General features: G+C 37.6%; 1 pseudogene; it reads left to right on the top strand.

Moving 5' to 3' along the window:
- Positions 1–12,922: 12,922 nt before the first annotated feature.
- On the top strand, positions 12,923–13,647 carry LOC117724906 (proteasome subunit alpha type-5 pseudogene; annotated as a pseudogene).
- The last annotated feature ends 592 nt before the right edge of the window (positions 13,648–14,239 follow it).

Below are 14,239 nucleotides of genomic sequence, written 5' to 3'. Positions count from 1 at the left end.
CAGTTCTACTCCATGCTCATGGTCCCAGGATCCCCACTATCCTGGGGTTACCATCAAAATAAGCTCCTTTTTATAAATATACACTCAGATTAGCTACATAAAATAAGGAAGACATTCCACGGTATGAAAGAGAAGTTCAACAATGAGAAACGTCAAAGAAAACCCAGACTGAAATATCAGAAATGCCAAACACAATAAAGTAAATAAAAAGCTGTTTGGAAAGTCTCACCAATACAATGAATCAAGGAGAAACAAGAACATCTGGGCTTGAAGACAAAGGGGAGAAACTTGGACAATCTGACTAGGACAAAGATAAAATAAGGTTAGTTGATTCTGTAGGTTTTCTTGTGGTGTTCTTGATCCCTCTGGCTTTTACAATCCTTCCCCCTCTTCCATAGGATTCCCTGAGCTCTGCCTAATGTTTGGCTGGGGGTCTCTGCATCTGTTTCCATCAATTACTGGATGAAGCCTCTCTGATGACAACTAGACTAGGCACCAATCTATAAACATAGCAGAATATCATTAAGAATCATTTGACAAATGTGTTTTTGGTTTTGGTTTTGGCTTTTTGCTAGTCATTTTTTTTTTTTTTTTGGTTCTATCCTAGGTCTCTGAACTAGACTGAACATTAACTTCTTAATTTATATAACAGTGTTTAAACAATATTTTAGTAAAAACCTTTTACTTAAAGGTACTGAGAAACTAAGTACCCTATGTAAACTATTTTTGAGGAAAGTCTTGCTTACATAAGCCATGTTCCTAGAATGGACTTAGCCTAGGCTAAGTCCACAAGCACAAGCAGATCCCTCTGCTTCAGCTCCCCCAGAGAATGAAATTACAGGTGTGCCATCATATCTGCACAGATTTGAATTTGTTTCTACCATTTCTAATCTCTAAAAAAATTCCAGTGAAGATTTTCTATGCTCATTTAAAATAAGTTACAAGTTGTCTTTGAAAATGTTTTTCTATTTATTTATGAACAAAAATGACAAAGGAAACTCTAGAGTAGATTTTTATATAGATATGCTAATTTAATCTAAGTTGTTTCCATTTATTATACTTCTCTGCTTTCCTAAGATAAGATTTAGTATTAAATAACCTGTTTTTTAATCATTAAATTTTATGAAACAGTCTGTCTTTGTAGAAATAGTATGCTGTTAGCTCTGAGAACTGAATGACTTTTTCAATATAAAAGTTTACTTTAGAATTACAAGATTGATATTTTACTCCAACAATTGAAAATTACAATGTAAATAAACGTTAAAACATTCAAAAATTGACATTTTATGATATTATAAAAAACGTTGAATGGATGCACAGAAATTAGTTAAGTCTTAAAATTACTACGCTTCAACATGTCAGAAGAGGGACTGTTAATTTTATATAGCTGGTGCTCTCAGCAGAGAAATCTCTTTGACATTCAAAATCTGTTTTAAAACATTCAGTTTTCTTCTATGGGTGTAACTTGAATTGATTTTCAAAGAAATTCCAATTTAAATAAAAATGATCAGAGATTAACATTCAACAATGCCTGAAGGTTACTACTGGGATCCATATTTGTCATCTCTTTGTACTTTTTTCTTAAACAAAACTCTGCTTATAATATAGCAAAACCTATGAGGAAACATGAAGTAAAATCCTACAAAAATTTTGGAAAGAAAATGTAGACATATAAACACTGGGAGAAATGGATTAAGACTTGTTAAGCCCTTAAAATGACATGTATGTCTAAACAGCCAGTGAAACTTTTTTAAGAGTGTCTATCTGCTATGTGCCAGGCATTAATCAAGGGATTCTTGTGTATTATGGCATTAGTTGGTTTTTTTTTCTTGCAGAAGAAATAAAGAATAGTTTATTCTACATAAAATATGGCCCAGGAACATGAATTCTGGGTCATGAGATGTCTTATACCATGGAAGTACTTATACAAAGTTTGACATAGAACAAAACCCAGCCATAAGTTAGTTAGTGCATTTGCCAAAGGCATTGGTGGGGAAGGCTGCTCAGCAGGTCACATCAAGCTCATAGGAAACTCTGCTGTAAGTTGCAGATGTTGTGACATTCTTAACTTTGGGATTGGCAATAGCTAGTGTTTACCTGATAATTACCTGATAATCAAAGTGGTGTAGTTTCAGGTCTAGAGGAGAATAATAAGTGGGAATTAAGAGTACTAAAAATAGCAAGGGATAACATCAGCTGTCAATGTGCAACAATACAAATATCCACAATCAGGAAATTTAAATCTCAGTCTTCATAATCTTTAAAACAGGTATGACTTTTCCAGGAAGTGTTGGGTCACAGTTCCCCCTGTTGGACAGCATTAGTTTATTGGGGGTTTTTTGTTTATTTGGTTTGGTTTTTGGGGGGTTTTTGTTTGTTTTTGTTTGTTTTTGTTTTGGTTTGGTTTTTTGTAGCCAAAGGTCAAATGTTATTTTCTCTCACAGCCTTAGGAAGGCACATTCCTTGGATACGCTAAAGATGAGACTGAATTGGTGAAAAATCAGTCTGTAGGGGAGAGAAGTATTTGTTAAATCTATTAAGGAAGAAGTTCATAGATCATGTTAACGTTATTAAGCACCAAGATCTGGTCTGAAGTTTTTTTCTTAAGCTCTCAGCATGGATGTAATGCCTGACAGACATGTAATAGGACTGTTATATCTGAAGTTAAAACAATCAAGAGCATAGTATAATTTAAATGAAATAAAGGTAACAGAAAAGGAAAATAGACATTGTTAGTTAATCAAGGAAAAAATGGTGTATTAACACTCTTTAGACTTGACTACATATTTTTCCTGTGTATTTTATTTTTTAACTATTCTACAAAATAGCTCATTTGATATCTGAAGTGTTTCAAATTATTTGCTTTTAAGGTTTTTTGGGTTTTCTTCTGTCCAGCTTGACATCACAGCCATAACTTCATGTGGAGTAACTAGTTCTAATTTTAGGAGAAATTGGTCTTTAACAACGAATTTATTGTCATTCATTTTGTGACTAATAATTTTTGTCCTGTTATCTCTCCAGTTAGGGAAGTAAGTAGAAAGTAACATTATAGTTGAAATCAAATAACAATATATTGGGGTTTCTTTATCACACAAGTATCTTCTCTTAATATAGTAAGGGATTAGTGCCAGGGATAATCAAAAGGCCAGGTTTCTGCAAAATGTTAATTTTATTTCACAATGAGAAAAAAAACACACTTGAGTAGGAATCTTGTTATAATATTGCCCAATGACTTCACATTTGGGGAAATATGAGCGTTGTTTAGTATTTTTCTAATCCGGACTAGTTGTACTATGGAATAGCTGGAAGTCTTAACCAGGGAACTTGAAACTATGGTGCTTTTCACTCTGGTATTCCTCCATCCACTTTCTTACCACATACTTTCGACTATCCTCCTCCCCACATTCACAGAATCTTTATTCCCTCTTACAGGTTCTTTTCTAGCTCCCACACACATATACCAAAGTTAGCAACTAAGATCAGCATATGAAAGAAGCTATGCTGTATGGATCTTTCTGAGCCTGGCTTATATCACTTAATATAATATTTCCCATATACAACCTTTTCTTTTTTCAAAAATTCTATATACTTGAGGCCTGATAAAATTCTATTACACATATGTGCCATATTTTCATTATCCATGCATCAGATGATCGACACCTAGGCTGAGTCCATGTTCTTGTTCTCTGCATAAAGCAAGAAAAGACACAAATGAGTCTTCTAGAGCAAGTGATAGATCCCTTTGGCTCTATTCCATGGTGTGGTCTACCTGGGTCTTATGTGAAGTCTATCTTTAAGTTTTGAGAACCCTCCAGACTGATTTCCATATCTTCTTCCACATCCTTTTGTGGTCATTTGTCTCCTTGACAACAGCCATGGTAAACGGGATGTAATAGAATCCCAATGTAGTTCTAATTCTCAATTCTCTGATGGTTAATGATATTGAACATTTTTTTAAATGTTGGTCAACCATTTGTACATCCATCTTTCTTTCTTTTCTTTCCTCCTTCCTTCTTTTCTTCCTTCCCTTCTCTCCTCTTCTTTCTTTTTTTGTGAGGAGACTAATCCATTCTTCTTTTGAGAATTCTGTTTATTTTCAAAGTCCACTATTTTATTCAATAGTTTGTCTTTATGGTGTTTAGTTTCCTGACTTCACTGTACATTCTAGATACTAACCCTCTGTCGGGTATGTAAAAAAGCAAAGAAATGTTTCTGTTCTGTAGACTGTCTTTTCACCTGATCAACACTTGTCTTTGCTGTTTGGGAGCTTTAAGTTTGTTGAGTGTTGTCCTCATTTATTGAGTAACTGAAGTCTAGGTCACAAAGCCCTCATCTGTGCCTGTGTCTTGAAGTGTGCTTCCTAGTTTTGTATATAGTACTTTCAGAGCTTTGGGTCTTATTGAAAAATTCTTGCTCCATTTGGAGTTAGTTTTTGAGCAGGGTAAGAGACAAAAATCTAGTTTCATTCTTCTACAAATTGGAAATCACTTTTCCCAGACCAATTGTTGAAGAATCTGTGTTTTCTTCAATATGCATTCTTCACATCTTTGCTTTTAAAAAAAAAATCAGATTGTTGTAGTTGTATGGATTTTCTATCTAGGTGCTCCATCCTATGCCACTGATCTATGTGTCTGCTGTTTTGTTTCTGGCTTTCTTTGTTTTTCTTTTCTTTCTTCTTCATTTTTCTCATGCTGCTTTGTTTTTATCATCACAGCGCTATTCTATAGCCTAGAATCAGGTATAGTGATACCCCCAGCATTATTCATCTTTGGTCTTGCTTTGACAATTTGGAGTCTCTTATATACCAGTATAAATTTTAAGATTGATATTGTTTTCTAAAATTTTATTTATTTTCTTCATTTCTGAAGAATGACTTTGATTAGGATTGGGTTAAGTTTATAGATTACTTATATGTAAGATGATAGCTCTCACAATATTAATTCTTCCAGTGTACAAGCACAAGACGTTTTTCTATAATCTAGTGTCTCTTTAAAATCCTTTTGAATTTGTTATAGTTTTATTGCTGTGAAGAGACACTATAACCACTACAACTCTTATAAAGTAAAACACTTTAATGAGGTTGGCTTACTATGCAGTTTTAGTCCATTGTGATGTCAGGAAACATGGGTGGACAATGAGATAAGAGTTCTACATCTTTATCAGAGGCAGCAGAAAGAGAACTGAGATATACTGCTCAAACAATGCCACCACACCTTTTTTGCCAGGCAGTGGAGGGGCAAACCTTTCATCCCAGCACTTGGAAATCAGAGACAGATGAATCTCTATGAGTTCAAGGACATCCTGTTCTACAGAGCAAGTTCCAAGACAGCCAGAAATAAACACAGAGAAACCCTGTCTCAGAAAAACAAGACAAAACAAAATGTTTTTAATTTAAAATTTCAGGGGACTGGAGATATGGCTCAATGGTTAAAGGCACTGGCTGGTCTTCCAGAGAACCGAGGTTCAGTTCCCAGGACCTATATGGCAGCTCACAAATGTTTGTAACTCCACTTCCACAGGATCCAACACTCTTACCCATACATACATGCAAGCAAAACAGCAATGCACATAACTTTTAAAAATCATGAATAAATTTAAATTTCATATAAAATAAAATGATAAAATCCTTTTCTAAATGTCTCAAAGTTTTCATAAGAGTCTTTTCTGTCTTTGTTTATGTTTATTCCAAAATATATTATTATATTGTGAATGGAATTGCTTCACTGATTTTTTTTCCTCAGAATGTTTGTCATTGCTATATGAGAAAGATGTTTATTTTGTATGTTAATTTAATATTCTGGTACTTTTCTGAAAGTGTTTAACAGTTCTATGGTTTTCTTGTGGAGTCTTGGGGATCTTTGATGTATAGAAGTATATTATTTAGAAATAAGAATATTTTTTACTTCTTCCTTTTTTGTTTTCCCTTCAATTTTTGAGACATGGCTTCTCTGTGTAGCTTTGACTAAACTAGAACTCACTTTGTAGGCCAGGCTGGTTTTGAACTCAAAGATCAGCCTGCCTCAGCCTCCTAGGTGTTGAGATTAAAGGTATGTGCCACCATTGTTCAGCTAGACTTCTTTTTTTTTTTCTTATTGTGCCCATTTTAATTCCTTTTTTTTGTCTTATTGTTCCAGCTAAGACTCATAATTCTATTTGAATAATAGTGAAGAAAAGGGATATTCTTGTCTAGTTCCTGATTTTAGTGGCAGCTCTTTTATTTTTCTTCATTTAATATTATATTAGTAAAGATTTTTCATATGTGGCCTGTGTTATGTCAAGATATGTTCTTTCTATTTTGAGTTTCTTCAGAACATATATGACAGGGTTAGAGTTTGTCAAAAGCCTTTTCTGCACCTACATAAATGACAGTGTGATTTCTGTCCTGAAGCTCACTTTTGTACATTACACTTATTGGTTTGCATATGTTGAGCCATCTTTGCATCTGTGAGATAAAGTCGAAGTGATTATGAGGAATAATCTTTCCCATGTGTTCTTGAACTCAGTTTATAATATTTTGAGAATTTTTACAGAGAGCTTGGTGTGTATCATTTTTTTTCCTTTTTTATTTTATTTTGGTATCATGATAGTCACACCTTTATAAAAAGAGTTTGATAATGTTACTTCCCTTTTTGTTTTATGTAATAGTTTGATATGTATTATTTTTTTATTTCTTCTTTGAAGATCTAATAAAATTTGCCAGTGAATCTGTCTGGACTTTTTTAACTGAGAGATTGTAAATCACTGCTTCAATTGCATTTCTTATTTAAGGTTTACTTTTATTTTATGTGCATGGATGATGTGCCTGCATGTATGTCTGTTCATCACACTCATGAATGCATTGTCCACTGGGCCCATAAGAGAGCATCATATCCCCTGGAACTGCAGTTACAGATGGTTGTTAGCCACCATGTGAGTGCTAGGAATTGAACCCAGGTCTTCTAAAAGAACAGCCAATGCTCTTAACCACTGAACCACCTTGTCATCTCCCTGCTCTCATCATTTTTATGGATCTGTTGAAAGCCAGCAGAATTTATAAAATGATAAAATACCTACCTCCAAGATGGCCTACTTTCACATTATAATAACCACAGAGAATTAATAAAACTTAGAGAGAATCTATACTGTGTATGCTAAAATATTTGGAACAAGACTCATGGGATTTTTTTTTTGTAAATCTTCGAATCCCATCTTTGAAATTACAAAGTTACATGTAGGAACTATTATACAATTGGCCCTTGTTTGAGGAATAGCCACTCTTAAGTCTTCTCACTTCAGATGAGCTGGTCTTCTCCTGGCTCCATCTCCCTAGTCTTCCTAGTATAGTACCATGTGCATTCATCAGTCCACGTGCGTTGCTGGAGCTGAGTTTTGGCTTCTCACCACTCAAAAGCCACTATTTGGAAGCTGAGACTTGACTGAAAGAAAATAAGCTTTATTCAAGAATTTGCACCTTGAGAAATTAGAGGAAGTATCATCGTCAAAGCTCCATCTTCAGGGACTCCAATATCTGAATGAGTTTTTATAGGCAGAGAAAGGAGATACCCTAAGACAATATCCAAGAAGCTAAATGCTAAGTGATATCTTTGTCCTATTAACATATGTCTATGTATTTTGCAATCTGGTCAGAATAGAATAAGCAACCTTGACTTTTGGTATTCTTCTGAGAAACTTCAAAAAATTATATCTTTAATAGTTAACACAGGATTAAATAACAGTAAGTATTACATATGCTGTTCTTATCTGACGCTCACCAAGTGTGCTGGGTACAGTATATCTGAAAAAAAAAAATACATTGTTGAACATTTACATCTATAAACTGTAAAACCAGAATAATAAATACTAAATAATGCCTATGAGTATAGGTCAATGGTCAAGAAATCACCTGTCTTCTTAGAGGCTCCACATAGCAGCTAACCAAAACAGATGAGACTCACAGTCAACCAATAGACAAAGCTCAAGAAGTCTTGTGAAAGAGTTAGGAAAAAGATTGAGGAAGCTGGGAGGTGGGAGATAGGAACTCCACAGAAGACCAATGGAGCCATCTAACCTGGACCCTTGGAGGCTCCCAGAGACTGAACCACCAAGCAAAGAGCATATATGGTCTGTACATAAGCCCCATATATAGCAGATGTGCAGCTTGGTCTTCATTCAGGTACCCCAATAACTGGAGTAGGGGCTCTCCCTAATTCTGTGGCCTGCCTGTGGGACCTGTTCTCCTCACTGGGCTGCCTTGTCTGGCCTCAGAGGGAGAGGATGTGCCTAGTCCTGCAGTATCTTGATGTGTCAGGGTGGATTGGTACCTAGGGCACCTTTCCCTTCTCGGAGGAGAAAGACAGCATGGGGATAGGAGCTATGTAAGGTATGTACTGGGAGGAGGAAGAGGACTGTGATCAGGATATTAAATTAATTAATGGAAGAAAAAGCAAAACAGAAAAAGAAACAAACAAACAAACAAACAAATTAAGAAATTGCCTGATTTTCCCTGGTATAGTGATATACACCTTTAATCCTAGCATTCAGGAAACAAAGGCAGGTAAATGGATCTTTGTGAGTTCCAGGATGCCTACATAATGAGACTCTGTCTCAAAACAAGGCAATAAAAAGAAGAAGAAAGAAAAGAAGACATTATACAAAATGCACAAATCACTGGTTTTAATATTTGGCACCACAAACAAAAAAGATGATCATGTACATAACACGTCATGAAAATTTTAAAAACGTAAGAAAGCAAATAACCAACACAAGAGTCTTCAGTAACTCTCTGTCTCTCACAATTTCCCAAATATCCATGCCACCATTCCATTGCTCTGAATGTACTGCTCTTCGTTTATACTCAATCTGGTTGGAATAATAATCAACATGGTCAAAAATTATACCAGAGTATGGAGGTCTGATGGTGGGCTTTGGGACAGGATCATTTCATCCTGTCAGTTAACTTTCTTCTCAAGCAGATAGGGATACTTTAGGCACTATGGATAATGTAGTTTCTCCTAAATATTGTGTCTATTCTGTTTGTGCTTTTGTTTTGGGTTTTTGTCATGCTTGAATCATATTCTAGGCTTTGCATGTATCAGGGATTACATTACTGAGCCATATCTGAAGCCACATTACTGTTGTTGTTTTTTAATAACCTTGTCACAAAGACCAATCAATCAATTAAGATGATGACTTTATTCAGATTATTCAACTAGTTTGTTAAAGAGAAATAACTCAAGAAAAAGTGTAGGGGACTTGTGTTTAGGAATGAGTCCTTCTTGTGATGTATGAGAGTTTTAAGGATAGATTTAATGATATTTTACCTGAATAATGTGCTGGGCCATGGTGGTCGCCTTATATGAAAATGTGCTCTGACACAGTAGTCATCTACATCAGCCTCAGAAAACAAAGGAACAGAGTTGTTATTGTTGCTGCTGCTGCTGTTGTCATTGTTAAGAGTTTCTCTTTTTCTCTAGAACAGTAAGACCCACATCAAGTTCAAGTTCATTCAACATCAACATGCCAGCCAGACTGGTTTCTCATGAGTATTTTTTGCCCTGCTCAGTTCCAGAAAATTTCTAAATTAAAAGTAGATCATACTTTCCTGATAGCCTCCTACTCAGTCAGCTCTATCTGGGTAAAAAAATACAAGTAACCCTTGTCATCCGACTAGATTTGTCATGTCCCATTGTGTCAAATACACCCCTCGTTTTATCTTCACAAAATCTCCTGAAAGAGGTATTATTTCAATTCCATTTTATGGAAGCTTTCTGCTTTTATATTTAAAAAGGAAGGAGGAGAAAGGAGACATTTAGGAACACCTGACTAGATAAGGACAGGACTATGGACTTTAGATCCAGAGACAGGTCTCCTAAGCCCTATGTAGTCTGTACCTTCCATGTCTCTTTATCATGGTTTAATGAATCGATTTTCTTAGCTTCATTTCTTTTCTATGTAGACTCAGTCCAAATATGTCTAGTGTTGGGGAGGCTCCCCATGTTAGCATCTTCAAGATCTGAGAATGACTTCAGTTTGAAAACATTGTTCTTTATGTCTTTAAGCAAGCAAAAATTTGGTATATGATACATTCACTCAGTTACTAAATTCAGAGAGCAATGTGTGATGAAACTCCAAAAACACTTTGTAATTCGTGCCAAGGCATCTTGGGCTCGATCTGGGTTTGCAGACAACTTAAGATATTTATGAACATTTATTTGTAGGAAAACACTGCCCTCAGTAAGTTATAAAATGTGATCAGTGTTCCTGATTCTAGTCGTGTTTCTAAGAAGGACTGTTCTAAGAAGGACTGTCTCCATCAGAGCTGAAATGCTATAATTGACGTAGTACAAACTAATAGCTTTGAGTCTAAGGAGAACTCAATACAATTATCTCTAAGCTTTTTCTTCTGATACTGGCCAAAGGAAAAGAGTGCCCTGTAAGTGAGGATGAAAGCACATCTGACTAATTGGATATCTCCTCTGGAAAGCATCTATAAACTGGCACCCCCAAGCCAAGAATCAAAAAAAAAAAAAAAGATCCAGTTTCAGGGGTTACACCAGATAGAAAGTTATATACGGGCCTATGCTTTGCCAGGAAACTAGGTCAGTGTGTGTTATACTCAGAGCCTTTGGTTACAAGTCTCAGATACCAGCCCAAGCTCACAAGAAAATAGGAAGAAGGGGAAGTTTTTAGAGGGAGTAAGAATCTCATAGAATGCAGTAGCATCAATGTAGACAGGTCTGAAAGGGGCTGATGGGAGACAGGAACAGCATCAAGACTCTGCATTTCTTAGTTGTGCCTTTCTGGCTTTCTCCTCACTGGTTTCTTGTCTTCCAAATCTTTGTAAGAAATATACCCACCTTCTGTTTTCTGAATATACCAGAGCTGTTATACTCTTGAATTCAAGGACAAATGTGATCACATGTGCAAGGCCTGCACAAGATTGGGCTTGTCAGCGTCCTGTTGTGAAGTAAGGTAGAGCTCAAGAGGCCCAACTGGTCCCTGAGGCTTGGTAGGTAATTGATAGTTACTAAGAGAGATATTCTCTTCAGTGGTCTGTCCACTGGCAAGGTGTCCATGCCAATAAAATTCTTTGAGTCACCATTTAAAAAGCATACAATAGAAGGAACATCACTTATGAAAAGGAAGAGATCAATGAGATTCTGAGGGGAACAAGAGAGGGCAATGGCGGTATGATCAAAATACATCATACACTTGTGTGAGATGTCATACTGTTGTATGACTTCCTGAGGAGACATACTGTGTGCACACATACACACACACCACATACCATACCACACACTACACACACCACATACCACACCAAACACACACATACCACACCACATACACACACACCATATACCACACCACATACACACACACCAAACATACCATACACCATACACATACCACATATACCACACAACACACATACAACACACACACTACTTAACCTAGAAAAAGACCCTACACCAAGCCAAAGTAACAACCCATGGTGGGAGGCCTATGGCTGTAGTTCCTAATGACATGGGTATTGTTGGGCCTAACACAGGTCTAATCTCCATTCCACCTCCACCCTTCAGTCATGTACACAGGTGGAGGGCAGGAACAGGCCCTAGAGAGATTTACATACTAATGAGGTACCTGAAGGCCAGAGGTGGAGCCGATTAAACATTCCTCCCCAGCCCCTCCCCCCTTCTCCCTCCCCTTTTAACTCAGGTCGATCCTGGGTTTTGAGGGGGTATGCATCGAGATCCATCCACGATCCGCCATGTGAATAAACCAGCTTTGGAAACCCAAGGGCTTCCTTGTGTGTTGGGGCTGCGCCGCTATGAGGAACCGTGAGAAGCCAGGGAGAGGCTTTTAGTTAATGAACAGCCGGGCCCAACTTCCAGCTGGAGAAACCCAGAGCATTCCCAGCCGACTACCCACAGCATGGCAGGAGGAACCGCGGGATCCCCAAGCCTTTTTTTCCCCACAGGGTATGGCAAGTATTATTGTCAACCTGGATGTTTTTCATAACACAAAGAGAATAAATGTCATGACACAAATATAGCCATGCCAGGGCCTTTGGGTGTCACCTTGAATTCATTTTATTCCATTTTCCATATACCATTCTTTGAATCCTACCTGGTCTCTTCCATGGATGCCTCTTGGATCCACTGCTCCTCTCCAGGTCCTCCACCATCATCATACTCCAGGTCACAGTCTCTTTCACCTGGATTACCAAACCCTCTGTAGGTCCCTCAACTCACTGCTCCACTCTGTAGCTGGAAGTATCTTCCTAAAAGGTCCTATTTGAATATAGCCAGGGCATAATCAACAGTTCTACTTAGAACTGTTCAGTGGCACCCACAGCATTTAAAGACAAGTTTTCTTCACATAGCTGAAAGAGGCACTGAAGAATGTAACTGATAGACACAATGTAACCAGTGCAACTATGAATCATAGCACCTGTGATGACTTGAACTGGGCCTTCCCCAGACAGGCCCTCTTAACATCTATTTGTATACCTAAAGTGTATTAGTGCATCTCTCTCTTGTTCTCAGACAGAAAACTTTCCAATTTCTATCAACATCTAACTTCACTTGTCAAAATAGCTCAAGGGTGAGGAATGAGCACATAGGACTTCACTCCTTAGTGCTGAATTACAGGCTACTAATGGACTCTGGGAGAGGTGGAAGCACACACCTTCTCCAGTTGTGTATCTGCAGAAGATTAGTTGGGAAGACGGGATGTCTATGTGGGAGGGAAGCAGGTGAGAGAGAGTTGGGGTGAGGTCAATCAGAATGCATTATACACATGCCTGAAATTGTCAAAAGGACAAACTTAATTTTTAAAAAATGTTTTTTAAAAGACTATGACTTCAGATTGGGGTGCTGCTTTTAGTTATGTGGCCTTTGAAAACCCCACATAGCGACTGCCGCCTCTTCCTGTCCTCGTCATGTTCCTCACTCAGTCCAAGTATGAAAGAAAGGTGAATACTTTTTCTCCTGAAGGAAGATTATTTCAAGTGGAATATGCCATTGAGGCTATCAAGCTTGATTCTACAGCCATTGGCATCCAGACATCAGAGGGTGTATGTCTAGCTGTGGGGAAGAGAATGGCCTCCCCGCTAGTGGAGCCTAGCAGCATTGAGAAGACTGTAGAGATTGATGCTCATATAGGTTGTGCCATGGATGGGCAAATGGCTGATGCTAAAACTTTAATTGATAAACCCAGAGTAGAGACACAGAACCACTGGTTCGCTTATAATGAGACAATGACAGTTGAGTGTGTGACCAATCTGTGCACAATCTGGCTTTGCAGTTTGGAGAAGAAGATGCAGATTCTGGTGCCATGTCTTGTCCCTTTGGAGTAGCATTGTTGTTTGGAGGAGCTGATGAGAAGGGACCCCAGTTGTTTTACATGGACCCATCTGGAACCTTTGTACAAATTGTTCATACAATTGGCTTTGCTTTGGAGGGTGCCCAGGGCTCCTTGCAAGAACTTTACCGAAAGTCTATGACTCTGAAAGAGGCCATCAAGTCTTCACTCATCATCCTCAAGCAAATCATGAAGGAGAAGCCAAACACAAGTAACGTCATCGAGCTAGCCATGGTGCAGCCTGGTCAGAATTTCCACATGTTCACAAAGGAAGAACTGGAGGAGGTGATCAAGGACATTTAAGGGGGGAGCCATCCTCAGACTTCTGTGGGGTGATTTCAGTTCTAATTGCCCTTAGACTTTATTTCCAGCTTTTATGTCATGGAAAATATGCAGTGTGTGTGTGTGTGTGTGTGTGTGTGTGTGTCTGTGTGTGTCTGTGTGTGTCTGTGTGTGTGTGTGTGTGTTTATGATGTCTGTACATAACAGCAATTCTGAAATTAAAAAAAATTAAAATTAAAAAGAAAAGACTATAACTTCTATAGTCCCTCACTCTCCCACTCACTCACCTGCCTGTCACACTGATCTTATGCCCTGCTGTCTATCATCTCTGGGAGAACATAAGGTCACCCCAAAGTAAACACCTCATTCCACTTTTCCCACTCAGATATTTTCATTTTCTGTTGTAAATATCTCACAACTGAGAAAACTTCCCTGAATCCCTAATCCAGAATTGAGTGTTTTTCCTGTGTGTTTCCATGGTAACCCACACTTCCTATGGCATCATATGCAATATGATTGACTATTCATTCACCCTCTGTTCTCCTGTTACAGACTGTGCTCTGTAAAAAATCTAGGCTTATCTGAACTGTAGACTTAAATCTACTGTCTATGA

Source organism: Arvicanthis niloticus, chromosome 1 (assembly GCF_011762505.2).
Source record: "Arvicanthis niloticus isolate mArvNil1 chromosome 1, mArvNil1.pat.X, whole genome shotgun sequence".
Lineage (NCBI taxonomy): Eukaryota > Metazoa > Chordata > Mammalia > Rodentia > Muridae > Arvicanthis > Arvicanthis niloticus.
The sequence above is the reverse complement of the archived record's forward strand: the minus strand, read 5'-3'. Positions and strand labels throughout refer to the sequence as shown.